Source organism: Neolamprologus multifasciatus, chromosome 7, assembly GCF_963576455.1.
Source record: "Neolamprologus multifasciatus chromosome 7, fNeoMul1.2, whole genome shotgun sequence".
NCBI lineage: Eukaryota > Metazoa > Chordata > Actinopteri > Cichliformes > Cichlidae > Neolamprologus > Neolamprologus multifasciatus.
Window position 1 is genome coordinate 62,209,924 of NC_140445.1, and position 17,176 is coordinate 62,227,099.

At 40.3% G+C, this 17,176-nt stretch overlaps 1 long non-coding RNA gene across 1 annotated transcript; it reads right to left on the reverse strand.

Annotated features, from left to right (window-relative positions):
* Positions 1-11,073: 11,073 nt before the first annotated feature.
* On the reverse strand, positions 11,074-12,313 carry LOC146515805 (uncharacterized). Its single transcript, XR_014875063.1, has 2 exons — positions 11,364-12,313; positions 11,074-11,284 (listed from the first exon to the last, which is right to left on the reverse strand). It is a non-coding gene; the product is annotated as an uncharacterized LOC146515805 (long non-coding RNA).
* Between the last annotated feature and the right edge of the window lie 4,863 nt (positions 12,314-17,176).

The window sequence follows — 17,176 nt, forward strand, 5'->3', positions numbered from 1 at the left end:
CATCTGTTACTGTTCTTATTGTCTTGGAGCAACTGTAACCACATCATTTCCTTAGGGATTAATAAAGTATTCTGCTTCTGCCAGACCCATTATATATCCTCCATCATGATTATGAGTTCTTGTCATCTGGCAGATGATATAGAGTCCTACAATGCAGGCTAAATAAGTAAAAAAAAAACACCCCCATTTATTACCACATCAATTAAGCTTTTAAATAACAGTTTTTAAAGGTAACTGTGCAGTATGGGCATTGTTGAGTGTTTTTTGTTCTAGGTTGTACTAATGTTGGACTGCCATATTGTATCGTATCATACCCCAGTGTATGAGTATTTGGTCTTGGTCACCAATTTCATTTCTTATTAAATATTTTGTGTTCACTACATATATTTTGTCACATTTAGAGTAAAATAACAATAAAGTGACTCTCTCCACAGTGGCTACCCTATGACTAACTAATATGAGTGCACAGAGTTTTCACTTTTTCCACAGAGTTTCAACAAAAACCAAAATACTCAGCTAAAGACTTACAAACTGGAATCCAAAAACCAATCATGTTAGCCACAACTATCTTTTATACAGTTGTGGTTGGATGTTTACATACACTCGTCATGGGCGTGAATGTCATGGTAATTGTGGGCTTTTAGTGATTTCTTTGAACCATTTTTTCCATGGTGAAACGTAGGTGGCAAACGTACAGAATTCTTTACTTTTACAGATACTGTTAAAAAAATATCTCTGGTAAAGCTAAAGTAATGATTGAGATTCAACTGTTTCTCTAAAAGCATTAAAAGCATAAAAAGACTGTCAAATCAAATCAGATCAAATCACTGTACACTGGTACAGGACATGCGAGTGAAATTCTTGTGTGCAAGCTTCACAAGCAACAGAGGTGTGCAAAATACAATAACATAAGAACAAAGCAAAATATAAGAATGTACAATATACAGAGGTTAGCAGTTGGATATTGTGCAAAAGAAATGGCACTGTATGTACATTATGGAGTGCATAATGAGGTGAGGTGTCTATGAAGTGTTCGTCAGTCTGATGGCCTGATGGAAAAAGCTGTCTCTCAGTCTGCTGGTTCGGGACCGGATGCTGCAGAACCTCCTGCCTGATGAAAGTAGTTTGAACAGTTTATGGCTGGAGTGACTGGAGCCTTTGATGATCCTCCCCACTTTCCTCAGGCACCGCTTCCTGTAGATGTCCTGGAGGGAGGGAAGCTCACCTCCAATTATCCTTTTGGCACACCGCACCACTCTCTGGAGAGCTTTGCGGTGTTTGGCAGGACTCATTGGACTGACCAGTACTCAGCACACTCAGCACAAGTCCAAGCAACACAGAGAAAATCTAAGGATTTTCTCCAGCTGTAGGATTATAAAAGTTGAGAAGGAAGTGCAGATTCCAAGATCATCAGTGCAAACAAGTCAATTGTCAAGCTATTTTGATGTATCACCCCTTTACATCGTCTGAAAGAAGACCCAAGTTGTTACCCTCAAATTAGAAGAATTTGGTTGTAATATTCAGGAAGCTACCAACACTTGGGATACCAAGGCCCAAGCCTCCCATTAATTGGAAAATGCTGGAACGCAAACATCACTGTGCACATTGAAACTAGTTTTATATTACCACGCAGTGTAAAGGTGGTAACCAAGAAAGAAGCCCCCGCTCCAAAATCAACACCTTTGCAGCTGCCCATGTGGAAGAGCCTTATGCCTTCTGGAGAAACGTTTCTGAGACAAAGATTAAACCACTCAAGCCTAAAACTAACCCAGAAACAGATTCAGCATAATAATATCTACATAATACATGCAGGTATTAAAGACATGCATGTCTTTAACAACTTTTAAAAATATATATTTTGCATGTTTTATCAATGCCAACTTTTCAAAAGTGTTTTACGAAGCCATTATTTTATTATTAATTTTACTGTTGACAGCAAAACAAGTATTCAATAAAGTTAAATAAATTAACAATTTAATTTAATAATGGTGTCTTTACTAAAGTGTTAACTGTAAGTAATGACAGCACCTTTTCCTTATTTTATTTTCACACCATTTGAAGTTGTTAACTCACCTGAAAATGGACAATACTTTAGATTTAGAGTTTGAGTGAGGTGGACAATATTAAGGTGGCTTAAGGTGAGTAAAACATACACACATTCACAACAAGTCAGTGTCCGGATAACAGATTCAATTAAATTCTGTCTAGTTTGATTTTTCCTTATATAGAGCCAAATCACAACACCTGTCACCTCAAGGTGCTTTATATTGTAAGGTTAAGACTCGACAGTAAATTACAGATACAGTCTATGGTCTGGATTTTCAACTGTGTGCTCAGCAGTCTTTTATCCTGTTGGGTCCTTTTTGCATTAGTCATAGAAAGTCAAAAAAACTAGCTCACCCGGCAGCTTCCTTCAGCATGTCATTTAATTTTCAGAAAGCAGGATGTTTCGTAGGTCCAAACACTTCCTGTTGTGGTGTTTTCAGAGGATGTCTCCTCATGCATTATGTCAATGGATGCCATTTGAGGTGAGTGCTTTGTTCTTCCCGGCACACTTACAATTTGACATCTCAGGAGAGAGCAAGAGAAGATTAAAACAAAGGAAGACAGCATGCTCAGTCAAGGGAAGAGGACAGAAGACCATGAGAAGTTGTCTACCTTATAGCTCGATCTGTTTACATTAGACTTTTAACTTTTAAACTTTTAATAGCATTTGAATTTTTCATTAGATTTGAAGTGAATCTGCACATCTCGATGCTGAAGGCTACTCAGCAGCTATGTGTCAGCAAGAATTTCTTCCTGATTCTAAGGGGTCAAACACGCATTTTGTTACAGCAGCGCCGTCGGTTAATTCCAAACATTAAAATCTACGTGTGTGCAAATAGACAAAAAATTTCAGGCTGCTGCTTGTTTCTCTTCTGAACGCAACCTTTGGTTGGGTTATCTGTTAATAGAATATCAGTTCGGATTGTTCTACTTGCACTAAGTCTGTGGGTGTATATGAGTGGTTCAGGACCATGGACAGAGGCTCAGACAGTTGCGCAGCCTGTTATTGAATGTTCTGCTGTTGGAGACTCCCTCCTCCTCTTATTACCATCACTAATGTCATCGTTGGTGATTACTATAGCAATAAAAAAATACAGAAGATGATCCTGCACACACAGAAAACAAGCTCTGAGGGCTCTTTTTTTCATCTCATAAATTAGGATACATATGTGATCATTTAGAACTTTTTTCTTTCTGACACTGATGTCCTTTGCTGGTTTTATGCTTAGTATGCACCGTGGTGCCAGAGAAAGTGCAGACGAAATTATAGTAACTTTTCTGGACCCTAGTCTTTACCCAGATTTTTGCATTAACCAGTGCCAAAGTTTGTGCCCTGAACTGGTTTAATTTGTTTTTGTTCGTCGAGTCCACTGGCTAACTAAAAATAAATACATAAAAAAATGAAAATGATTCTCAAAATTGAACAAAATGATGATTTTGCAGTTTGGAACAGGAAAAAGAAGGAAAAAAAGGGATGTGGAACCAGATGTTATCAGCAGCTGTAAAATGTCGTTGACTCACATGTTGAAACACTGAATGGTGCATGTTATCTTTAGATACATCACTTGCAACAGTGGGCCACTGAGTTCGCAGCTAAGGAGAAGTGAAAACACATTCAAGTGGTCACTTAGTGGTTACACAATAGTTTGTGCAAGACCATAGCTTTGCAGATTTCACAGTTAAAAAGTGAAGTTGCAAAAATAGGATAAAAACTGTCATGTCTCACAGTTTACTCATGGATTGAGTAAATTGTGATGTTCTATAACTTATGTACCTTCAAATGCACATTTTACATAAATGTTTACAGAGTTGTGTAAAAAAAAGAGAGAGAGAGACGTTTTCACAGGACTCGAGTCCAAGAGCTTAACAAAAAATTACATATACCATTCCTGCTCATGGGAATTAAAAAAGGAATTAAAAGCCAATTAATGATAATCAAATGTATTTGATTAACTGATAATTAGTAAGTGTTAGACCTCAGTTAAAGCAGATGTTTTGACAGTTTATCGGTCTGAATAATTCAGGTATCTGTTAAGGCAGTGCCAGAGTCTCCCCAGGTGTGGACTTCAAGCTAATTCAACCTAAAATCAAACCAAACCAAGCAATTCTCAGAGTAACAGCAAAAAATCTAGGAGCTACATCTCAGACTTTAAAGGCCTCAGTTAATATGTTAAATGTTAAATTCTCGACAGTACAATTAAAAAAAAGACTGAACAGCTTGTTAGCTTGTTTGAAAGGATTACGAAGAGAAAGTCTGTTCTCTCCAAATGAACAGGGCAGGTTGGTTTAGGTTTGCAAAGTTATGTCTGAACAAATCACAAGACTTGTGGAATTAGGTCCTATGGAAGGAATGAGGTAGGATACTGTCAAGCATGGCATAGGGGTGATGATTTACGGCTATCGTGCTGCCACAGGACCTTGGCACCTTGAAGCCATTGAGTTGACCATGGACACCAAGATACCCTAGAGACACGTGTGATCTGCCTGAGAGCTAAAGCTTGGACCAAATCGATTCAATGATCATAAGTGCAGCTGGAAACCTTCAAGACGATGGCCGAAAAAAAGGAAAGGATTTAAAGTTTTGCACCTGGCTGTGACATAGTGGTCGGCCCTTAAGAGCTGTTCATAAACAGTTATTACAAGTTATCGCTGCTGTAGGTACAAAGTACTGAATCATGGGATGTACTTAATGTTTCACAGGACTGCATAGTTCCCAGTGAAAACTCTCTTTTTAACACGACTGTATTGTATATCCCACTATGCTGTGAGAAAATTTGCTTGACACATTTGATGTAGGTTACCTAATGAGTTTTCTTTTAGCCCTACAATTTATTAGTTAATTTACTATCTGACAGCGTAAGATTTAGAGAGGCTCCGACCAGACCGGTTTTCACTTGAAACAGTGTGATGTGGATTACAGTCTTTCCTTTTTTTCTTCTGCTCTCTGTTTTTCTTTCCTCCCTTTTTCCAAGTCTGACTCTAATCGCTCTCATTTATCTAATCTGTTGTTTCAGCTTTCATTTTATTCCCTGTCATCCCACAGGCCTTTAAAGGAACCCAGCTAAAGAAAACAGGTATTGCAGCAGAGCTCCACTGAGGACTCGTATGTGACCGTGGACAACACATTCCACACCTGCAAAATAACCTGAAACGCTTCATCTTCCAGAGCCCTTGAATAACAGTCTTGTCTCGTTCAACTCATCCATTTTACTCTCTTCATCCATCCTATTCTCTTTTCTTCCACAGCACAACTCTCTGTTCATGGGTAGTCAGTGCCAGAGCCCCTGCTCATTACAGCTCCACATCTGCACTCAATAACAAGCCACACTCTGCATGAATAACAGCAGTGTTGCAGATATGAGTGAAATGTCAGTGGAAGACTTTATTACTCGTGGGCGGAGAACTGCACGAGTGTGTGTGTGTGTGTGTGTGTCTGGCAGCCTTTCTTCAGGGCCACACTGCTATAGCGCAAAGGCCGGGGGAACCTAGCTTAACCTCTGCCCTAATTCTTCCCCCTGTGTGACCCTGCCCCTTGCCCCTGCCTGAGTCTCCTTTTACCTCCTTTGCTCCCTCACATTCTGGCAGAGATGGATGAGAAGGAGGCCGACAAGAGATCACACGCATTCTGCACCACTCCTCAGTGAAAACAAAGCGTGTGGCATTTAAGGAAGACTGGGGGACCAGAGCTTTAATTTGACAGGCTGACAGGCCACAGCGGCCTCAAACAGAACGAGGGAACAGCTGAGAAACACAGGGCTACCACACACAGAGGGGAAAGATAAAGGTGGGGGTAAATGACCTGAGATAGAGACATTCCCCTGCATTCCTTCGGTTGTCTGAAAGGAGCTGTAAATATTTGTCAACAGACACACAACATGCCTTTCCCTTTCCCTGCTGTTTCTGCTGAATGAGCCACATAACAGAGATGCCTGTCTGAGCATCATGACCTGTAGTGGCTGAGGTGGCAGCCTGACTGCCTTTATTGAAGTGTTTGGTTTCCCCAGAACAACCTCCATCTGCTTGTTTGGCCTTGAAGTAAAGAAGTAAAACATGGCCTTTCACTTTTACAACATGAAATTGTGGGAATAATGGGATGGAGGCGGAGAAGGATGTGGAGTAGTGACCCGCCTGTCAGGACGTCTAAACAAAGAGGGAGTGGAGGGTCAATCAGACAGACCTGATAAGCCTGGTCCAGACCTCTGCTAGCCACTGTTTACTCTGCAGACATACCACTGACCTACAGTCACTTCCTTCCAAGTTGGTCTCAGAGATGGAGAAGCATGAAGGAGAGCAGGGATGTAGAAAGAGATGAGGTTGGATAAACTGAAGAAAATTAAAGAAGGAAAAATATCCAATTTGTTGGCTACTGCTATGACTTAGAAATGTGCTTTTTGTGATATCAAGGACATAATTAAGGCTAAGAATAGCTTTTGATTTACTACATGACATGAATCTAGAAAAGAAAAATGAAAAAAGAAACAAAATGAGAGGTCAAAACAGGCATCAGCTGTTGTTTTCACTCTCGGGATCTGGAAAGATGACGTAATTTAGAGAGAATGGTTGTGGTTGCCTGTACAGAGAGAGGTTTACTGGCCCCAGGCTGGCTGTCTAGCAGGCACACGGATCTCTGTGCATACAAGGGGAAACGCTTTAAAAAACCAAAAGAGCTCATTCTTGGAGCACCTCATAAATTAGGATAAATACCTATGAAAACATTCATATTAGAGAGAAATCTGTGAACTTATTTTATGTCACTTTGAGAAAGAACCTGGCAACCTCTTGATTTTATCAGCTTTCCTAATAATTATTTCAGGGGTAGTCCCAGGGGAACGTTCCTTTACTCTGCTCTCCCATGTTTTGGATCACAACGCCACCAAGTGAGTCTTCCCAATCTGTTCAAACATTTATCAATATCAAAGTCATCTCACTTAAAAGGTTTTTTCCTTATATATATTTTGTTCTGTCATCGTGGGGCTCCTCTCATCTCTGATAACATATTATCTATGGGCTTAAGATGTTGACAGGAAACAAATTCCCAGGGTTGACAAAAGCTTGGAATGTGCTGCAAGGAGGTTGTCTCCCACACTCCCCCAGAAAAGCCACCCCATCCTTTCCCTCTGCACTCCCCCATCCCCATTCCCTCTGAAGGATGTTTTTGTTGGATAATTGATGCAAAGGTGCTATTGATAAGAAAGAAAGAAACATCAAACCACCTCGCAGAAAAGAATGCTGGTTGGGAGGGGGTTCGCAGACTAATCAAATGTCTTGAGAACGCCGCCAAAGGGAGGATTAATCAGTCCCACCCCCATTTCTGTTCTCACGTTTTCTGTTTTCCTTCCCTCCGACCCCTCCTCCATCATCCTTCCATGTGTGTGCTGCTGCGTGCATGCACAAATATGTGTGTCTACACGTGGCCCATCAAGACCTCGTAAAATTTCGGGAAATGAGCACAAAGTCCGAAATCCAAATATTTCTCTACTACGGGATCGTATTACGTTAGCACAGTTTTGAAATCTTGTGTTTATGACATTAATGGTTACCTCATAGTTAAGATTAATTTAAGATGGGTCAAAAGTTTGTTTAGGAGTTAAGAGACCATTCGTTAAATGTTTCACTGCATACCTTTTGTCCGTTTCTACTCTGAAAGGTCACATCAGAATAGGTTGGAGATATTTTTCATGTGCGGTTTGTGTCCTGATGAAAGAGACGAAGAAAGGGGAAGGTCACTCATTTTAAATAGCCGCGTTTCCAGACTGTTCCACCTGGATTTTACGAGGCCCATGGCTGGAGAGACTTTGGCCTCTTTTCAGCAGACTGATGTCATGGGTCAAATTCCAGTGCAGAAGTAGGCCAGGGCCCCGTATGATAGCAGATTGCTGACTAATCATAGAGAACACATCGATGAAGAGACAATGCTCAAGCTCAAAGGAGCTTTGTATTGACAGCGGCTCACAGAGTGCTTCAGTGCTACTGGGGCCTCAGCAACGGACGGTCCCCTTGATGCTGTTTGAATTAAGCTAAAAGTGGCTTTATCGACAATTATCATCGTTTGTGTGTCTTTTATCTGTTACTCGTCTTTAAGAATCAGTTGCTGAGTTTAATAGCAGGTAGCAGCAGAGCGTAGCCGGTTTAGATTCTGTTTATTGTTCTACTACTGAGCCGATCTCTCACTGTGGCCTCTTAGAAAGTGGAGATGCCTTTCCATTGGAAGAGGGGGAAAAAACAACAATAAAAGGAAGGGGGTAGGGTAGCATGTGTGTGTTGTGTGCGAGGCAACTGTGTGTTGGAGATGTCTTGTGTAAAGCTGAATTTGCCCAGAGGGGGGGTTTGGGCTCGCCTGTTCTCAGGGCTGGGCATGTTCCTCGAATGCCGACCCTGGAATTCCACACCCCGAGGTTGGGACTTTTATTTGCAATTCCACCTTAAACAATTCCCCAAAACACACACAAACACATGTCCTTGATATTCTGCTGGCCAGGGGAGGGAAATAGCTTTTGCAACCAAGTATTTACTCATATGCTAAGGGTGTTTTTGAAGAATTTGCTGCGAGCAACAAATTCTCTACCAATCATGCGCATTGATACAGCACTATCAGATAAACCGGCGCATGTTCTTTCATGCAAATATTTGCATATAAGACCTCGGTGGCAAAGGTCACTTTGGAGAGAAAGAATGTTAAGAATGTGGATTTGTTTTGTAACCCATTGATGGAAGACTTCACACTGAGGCTCTCTGTTAACTCTAAAATCAGAAGCAAATGAACATGCTTAGGTAACTTTGGTACAGATTTGCCCACAGTTCAATTCAATTCAATTCAATTCAATTCAGTTCATTTCAGTTCATTTCAATTCAATTTCAATTCAATTCAATTCAATTCAATTCAATTTCAATTTCAATTTCAATTCAATTCAATTCAATTCAGTTCATTTCAATTCAATTTCAATTCAATTTCAATTAAATTAAATTAAATTAAATTAAATTAAATTAAATTAAATTAAATTAAATTAAATTAAATTAAATTAAATTAAATTAAATTAAATTCAGTTCATTTCGATTCAATTTCAATTCAATTCAATTTCAATTTCAATTCAATTCAATTCAATTCAGTTCAGTTCATTTCAATTCAATTTCAATTCAATTCAATTCAATTCAATTTAATTCAGTTCATTTCAGTTCATTTCAATTCAATTCAATTCAATTTCAATTCAATTTCAATTTAATTTAATTCCAACAACAGTCACCTCAGGGTGCTTTATATTAAAGATAAAGATCCTACAATAAGACAGAGAAAAACCGATAAAACAGACAACTCCTTTTAAGCAAGCGTTGGCAACATTGGGATGGAAAAACCCTATTTTAACAGGAAGACACCTCCGGCTCAGGGATCCAGGCTCAGGGAGGGTCAGCCATCCAGCACGACCAGCTGGTAGTCGAGACCGGACAAAAAAACACACTGTGGAAGAGAGTCCGAGATTAATAAGAACTAATGATTGAATGCAGAGTGATGTATAAACTCCGAGAGTGAAAAAAAGGTAAGTAGAGATGAAGCAATGGATCATGGCAGAGAAATATGCTCGATCTTTCTAGTCTCTGTCAGTACTCTCACTGCAGCATTTTGGATCAACTTTTGAGGGAGTTTTTTGGACAGACCTATAATAATAAATTGCAATAGTCCAGCCAAGAAGTAATAAATGCATAAACTAGTTTTTCAGCATCACACAGAGTCAGGATGTTTCTAATTTTAGAGTTATTGCACAAATGCAAAAAAAGCAGTCTGACATATTTGTTAAATATATACAAATGTTAAAGAATTAGATTTGAATGGCTTAAGTTGCTGCACCTTGTTACAGTTTTATTTGCATTTTTGTTCTTGCAAATGTAAGTTTGTATGTTTAATGCCATTCCTGCATGAATGGCATTAAAGACAAGCTTCAGCCTGCAATACGTATTTATCTGTGTCGTTATATTAAACATTGGTCCAGAAAAGAAACCAAAATTCAATTTTGTTTTAATTATATTGGCAGTACGACTGTAACACGAAACCTAAAGCGCCAAACTTAAACATTTCTCCACAGCGCTTAAGGCTGGCCTTTCCACCTGCTCAGCAAGACATAATTCATCACTGATTACTCGGTTACTGCTGCACTACATTGTGCACTATATTTCTTAAGTGTTAACACCATGAATCACTGTGAGATGAGTCGCTTTTGTAAATGTCAGCCACTGTCAGATGTACTCCTGTCTGAGTCTGACTTTTAGGGAACTGCTGTTGAAGTGAAACTTCCAGTAATCTGTGCTGTGGGTCATCCAGCTCAGCATGCCCATATGAGGACAGCACAAAGTATATTGGGGCCACTAATGCAAACATAATGGCTTCTGCAGCCAGGTCCAAACTTTAACTGATAATCTGGCTTTGAAGCAGTTAAAACAGTATTAGTTGCAGACATACCACTCCGCTACAGTTTGTCTCGGCATAGATTATGGAAAAAAATGTTTTTGTGTATTATATTTTTTGAAAAATCTTTTGTTTATTTGTTTGTCTCTTTATTAAACTACTTAACACTGACTCATTCAAGTGTAAAAACACACCTAATTCAAGAACTGAACCAGTGCTGTATCTAAACCTAACAAAAATAACCAATGTGTACACAAACAAGGCGATTCACGAAGACCTATTAGTCAAAAGCTGCCATATCATAGCTTGGTTTGTTAGTGGAGGACTAAAGAAGAGGTTGTAGGCCTAAAAAACTGTCAAAGGCTTATCAGAAATGGTCTCAGTGGTATGGTGGCTGTCAAGATGCCATTGATAAGGAAGAGAAACAGGGAGAAAAGGTATGTCTGGACTCTGGAATAGTTTGGTAACAGATGGGAGGAGGCTCTGTCATGTTTGGGGCTGCATTTCAACCAGTGGTGGGAATCTTGTCAGAATACTGGAATTATGAACACAGAAGAGGACCATCAGCATTTGATTCATCTTGCAGTACATCTGTCACGGGTAATGGGAAAATACGGACTCAGTCGCGGAGCTCTGGATGCAAAGTACACAGTGCGTTTATTTACAGTGCCCAAAAACAGTTTCAAAACACAAAGTGAAGTGCAAAGTCCAACAGTGATCTTCTCCAAACTCCCAGTGGTGCGCAGGTGAGTTTCCAAAATGATATCCAAGTGTGTGTTCTCCTCCAATAGCTTAACCCCGCGGGCTCCTTCTCTCCAACCTCCAGCTCTGTATCTCTTCTTCCTACAAACGAGCAAAAACACCAGGTGAGGAGGCTAGCCGGCTAAAGCTAAGCTACAAGTCACAAAACACTCTTTACTACCGAGCTTCAAGTACAATCCAGCGTCGACTGCCATCTGGACACACAGTTAAATACCTCAGCCCACAACGAAGGATGATCAGTGACAGCTGGGTGGCAAATTAGGTGCAGGTGTGTCAGCCACTGGGTAGAGGAGGAGGAGAGAGACAGAAACACACACATAGGTTGTATCCCAATTCAGGGTCTGCAGCCTTAAAGTACGCAGCCTCAACGATCCTCAAGGGCCACGTACTTAAAGACCGCTAAGGCCGGAAGTGCGAGGCTTGTGAAATGGGACGGTCTAGCCTCCGTTGCGCTGCCCAGGTTACCTAGCAACCATGATACTAACAGCTGGAAATGTTTCATACAGCTTTGTTTGACAGAAATGAAGGAGAAAATACACCGCCACGTCCTTAAAATTCAGGGAAATGAAGGACGCATTTGAGGGCCGCATTTCGAGCAACCTTCGAATTGGGACAGCCTTCGTCGTGTCGTGGTGACGTAATTGGCCTTAAAATGCAGCCTTTAAGGCTGCAGACCCTGAATTGGGATACAGCCATACACACAGGCAGGTCGCCCCGGGAAGGACCGTCCGACCATGACAGCATCTTGCCGTTTACTTGAAATTTGTTAAAAATACAAAAGATTTCAATGCTACAAGATTATGAACTGTGCCTGGTTTCCTCCGTGATGGTTATAATTCAGGGCAAAGAGTTCAATTTGGCCTGAATTTAGTTTCTCATGGTCTGAGAGTACGTTTTGGCAAACTCCAGGCAGGCTGTCATGTATGTTTTGCAGAGGAATGGCTTCCGTCTGGACACTCTATCACACAGTCATGACTGGTTTAGTGCTGCAGAAATGGTAAAAATGCTTTTGGAAGGTTTTCCTGTCTCCACAGAGCAATGCTGGAGCTCTGTCAGTGTGACCGTTGGGTCACGTCCCTGAGTGAGGCCCTGCTACTCGGACCACTCAGATCGGCCTGGTAGAAGAGTCCTGCTGGTTTGAAACTTTTTTCAAACCTTTTGGTGTATGTCAAGTAAAGTAAATGGCTATGTAAGTACAGCGCTGTCAATACTTTTCAGATGCACTGCATATACAGAGATTTGAGGAAGATATTTAGAATAAGAGGATAAATTAACCATGCATGTCTGTGCCATACACGAGTGAAACACGAGCCTGGCAAGTTCTGAAATGTTGACAGACAAACCTCAAAAGCTGAGCAGGGAATATTTTCCATACCCCCTATTGTTTCCCAAGAATTTGTGTTTAAGCAAACAAACTCTGACAGAAAGACATAGGCTACACACAAACACACACACATGCTGTAGCCTAATGGACAATGCGGTACAGCAAGCATTACGCGTACCTCATTCATTTCCTTGTACTGTTTTCACTTGTTACACACGTACAGCTGCAGACACAGCACACCCACACAGACACGCGTGCACGTGCGCATCCTCTCAGACTCTATCTATCAAACACACGTCGCACACAGTCTCACAATCGCACAGACACGCTCAAAGTTTCGCTCAGTCCCGGTTTTTTTTGTTTGTGACACTGCGTTAGCGGGGAGCCCGGCTGTGATCTAACCCCACCATGTTTTTCTCCCCTGTTATGCCTGGCACCTGTTGTGCGCTTGACACGCACACACTCACACACAGACCACTCACACGAGTCCCATACGCTTCTTCTCTGTCGTGCGCTATTAATAAATGGAAGAAATCGAAATTCTTCCCATTCCTGTCCAAAGACAAACGCTAGAAATATTGAACATATCCTTTGTAATTTCTGTCTAGTTCTTGGGTTATATTTTTCCGTACTTTGGCATGAAATTTTTACTACCAAAAAAACCTTTTACTGTATCTTTTATTTCTTATTTATAAATAGAATGGGTAGAAAAAGGCTTAAATAAGCAGGCAAACAAGGAACATCACAAAAAATGACCTCCGGGTGTTATTTTTCATGATATCAGCCTCAGAGCTCGACTTTATTCACAAGTTGTTACACAACTTGTGTTATTGCTTTCATCTGTTTTTCTGCGCTTGTTGTCTTTTATCTCTGCCACACACATTAAAAAAAAGCAAACTGACGCAACATGGCAACCAAGTTAAGCCCTCAAACATATCATCCCTTATTAACAGACTGCTGGAAAGCCCTGGGCCCCCTGGACCGTCGCCTTGGGGTACACAGATGAGCAGGTGATACCGCTGGAATGTGGTTCAGCACAGGTGGAGAGGAACTTTGAAAGGGAAAAGGAGTCATAGCCTGTCCCCTGCACTGCAGAGCTTCCCTGAAAAACGTCTGTTGGCAAAACTCCGACAACAACTCTGTATCCTGCGTTGTGTTTTGCTTGGCCGCTGTGATTATTTTCATAGGAAGAACATCTTTATTGATAAAACTTTGTCTGTTGTCCAGGGCTGTTTTGCTCACTTTCTTGTTTGGTTTGCCAGTCTGTGGGGAGAACTCTGTCTCCCTTCTGACTTGTAAGGGATACATAATAGTAAGAGTGATATTTTTGTTTTCCATGAAAATAATGCTTGTTTTCAAAGAGACATTTACTAGAAAGAAAGAAAAAAAAAGAGAAAAGAATGAAATACCACAGGATGTTTACAGAGCTGGTTCTGTAATCATGACTTGGGACACATTTTGAAGATATTCATTTGCTCCTGTTTTTTTTTTTTTGTTTTTTTTTGCTTTTGTTTTTGTTGTTTTGCTCTTTTTAATTAGATGAAGTAGACATTTCTGCCGGAACTCAAGACTACTGAAAAGTTGAAAAGTGTTACTGTGTATTTTAGTATGGTGTCGTTTTATCAGCTTGAGTAAAAATTAAGTAAAAAAGCAGAATCAAGAAATCTAATTTTCATAAATAATCTACTCTCCCTCCAACCCCTCTGCTCCACTCTCACTCTCTGACTTTCAATGCAATCATAGAGCAGCTGCCTGAGCAGTTATGTGTGTTAATTGAGTCCAGAGTTGGACTACAGGTACAATTTGTCATACACAGATATTTAGAGTTAGCTCTCAGCACCTGAAAACTATGCAGCCTTCATTGGTTATTGAAGTACACAGGTGGTCAACCTATAGGGCTAACACACTGCTGGGGGAGAAAGTTGCCTGAAACAATCAAACAATCTTTCATTTTTAAATATTTAATATTTAATATTTTTAAATATTTAAAAATTAATTTCGTAATGGAGGTCAAATAAAGACGTGGTTATTTGCAGTGATGACCTGGCAGTAAATACTGCCAGGCAGCAGTTGATTCACCGAGCACACATGGGACAAACAGAAGGCTTGTAAGCAGCAGTTTGTCTGGAGAAACATCTCACTGTTCAACCTAGCTTCAGACAGCAAGCTAACTCTCGCTTTAATGATAATAATAAGGCTAACTTGGTATAGCCTCTCTCCCTCTGAGCCCACAATTACTAGCCTGACACACTGTGTACGCACAGTCTGTCTGGGGTGCAAGCCACTGGATAATTCTTGGTTGCCTGTCGCAGCCACTTCTCACAAACACACTTAACATACAAATACCAGCAAAAAATACATGGTTATAAACACACACTAAACATGAACGCACATGCACAGACATGCATTTAGGATCATGCACATATCACAATATGAAATTAGCCAACATGTAGAGGGAGACAAATGTGGATTTGCAGCTAATTTTCCTGCCCAAAACGTCTAGTTAAGGTGGAACCACTGTTGTAAGGTACGTAATTTCTTAGGATCTTTCAATAACCCAGAGGGGAGTAAGTGTTCAGTGAGAACAGGAAATTACCAAAAAAAACTTTTGAGTTAATGACAGTAGCTTTGTGTTTCTATCACCTACTCTCTGGTATTGTGCTGGTGACACCAAGCAGCTGATTTTTGACATATGGTGAAAATCTGCATATCACTGACTTGTCACTTTGCAATGTAACCGTGTAAAACATATCAAAAATGATTTGATTGACTCTTTTGTAAAATTGTGATCATAGTTTTGGTTGATTGGACTGATTAGAGCTGCAGAAGTGAACAATCTAGAAAGGGCAACAAAAAAAATGCAACCCCCCCACCCCTCAAACCAGGCAATCAAAGCCATATGCATGCACTTCATATGTACACACAACACAAACTTGAATAAAAGGCCACCAACAACAAGACAGCTCATTTTGTGGTGCCATCTGACTCAGTGTGTGCCTCATTGTTACCTTCACTTGCGGGTGAGTACATCATTGGGGGAGTTGCTTTGCAGTGTAGGCTGATGCTCCATCTGAAGAGGTGTTCATGTATATTTGCATCTGTATAGCAGAATTAGTCTGTTCTTATTTCCAGGGCATTCAAATACTGCTGTCATATGCACAATGCCATGATACAACAATACAAGTCTCACTCTTAACTGGTCACATAAGGATGCTTTTCAAAGGCCATTGGGATCCCATTTGTAAGTGTGTGGGGTTAATAGCGCAATATTGAAATAAAGTTTGCCAACTTTTCCAAAAACAGCTGGTTGAATCACCCATGTGGACTCTATCAGTCTTTAAAAACAGGAACATAAGCTGTCTGCTTCTGTTATTACTAAAGCACAAAATTGCATCAGACAGAATGGTGATATAAGATGGACTAAGATGAGAACTTGCTGTTCTGTGAATGGCTAAAGACACCGACTTTATATTTTTGAAGCCTGAAATGAGAGCAGCTTGCAACTTATTTATAATTACATGAGCTTGTGTACTCATTACCACCAAAGGTCTATAAATCCACATTATCTCACATTCTGCTTTTTTATGGCTCAGCCACATCCTCTGTTTAGAATGATGTGGCTGAACATTAATCAGAATCATCCACTCTGCACTCTCACCACATTTATCTCTCTCTCTCTTTGCTTTACTCCATATGAGGAGTGATTTTTGTACCATTGGAAAGGGGAGGTGTAGATATTGAACCATGGACCGGAGTCCTGTGAGTCTGCTGGCAGCAGGCCATTAGCCCTTAATGCTCACTAATGCAATGTTGTCAGAACGGCAGGATGCATTGAAAATGATGAAAATGATAAACTGCACTATACACACACATAATAATCTTTTTTTTTTTACATTTCTCTCAACTTAATTATATAAAATCTTATTAAACTTTTTAAACGTGGCTAAGCTATTTTGTTTTATATGAAAAATAGCAGACAGCCAGTTCAGTGGCTTAGATCTGTTGTAGCTGCTCACATGTAAATTCTTCAGAACACATTTACAAGAAGCTAATGAGTACGATTTTATCAGCTTGAGAACAGTCGTATTACATAAAAATAATTCACGCTTCGCTTTAAACCTGGCTGGGCAGGTCATAGGTGCTTTATGCAAACGTCATCTGATTCTTCCCTTTTTTTTGGCTCTGTCTTCATATTGATGTGCTTCTTATCAGCTTTGCTCAAGTGGCACAATATAACAGTGATAGCATCTGTTTAACAGAAGTTGTTTGCACTTCAGTGCCATAGTTTTACCACCTCGTGCCAGTGAGCGAACCATATTTTCTTCTTTTTCTTGTACTAACAGATTAATTCCTGGCAGCGACAGAAATAGCAAAAGCTGTGTCTGTTCCATAATGTCTTGAAGGAAACTATTGACCTACCATCCACCGCATAAATACACACAGCTTTTCATCCCTGTATGTTCCTGGAAGCTTTGAATTTCCCAACACAAATTGTATCTTGGTATTTTGGATGCCAGGTGTTCTTTTCTTTCATCTATCTTCTAATACTGCTCAGACTTACATGTATGCATAATGCATGTTTTTGTCATGGTGTAACCTGCTCTGTCTCCATGCCTTGTATTAATGTGCATATGTGCGGCACGGTTTAC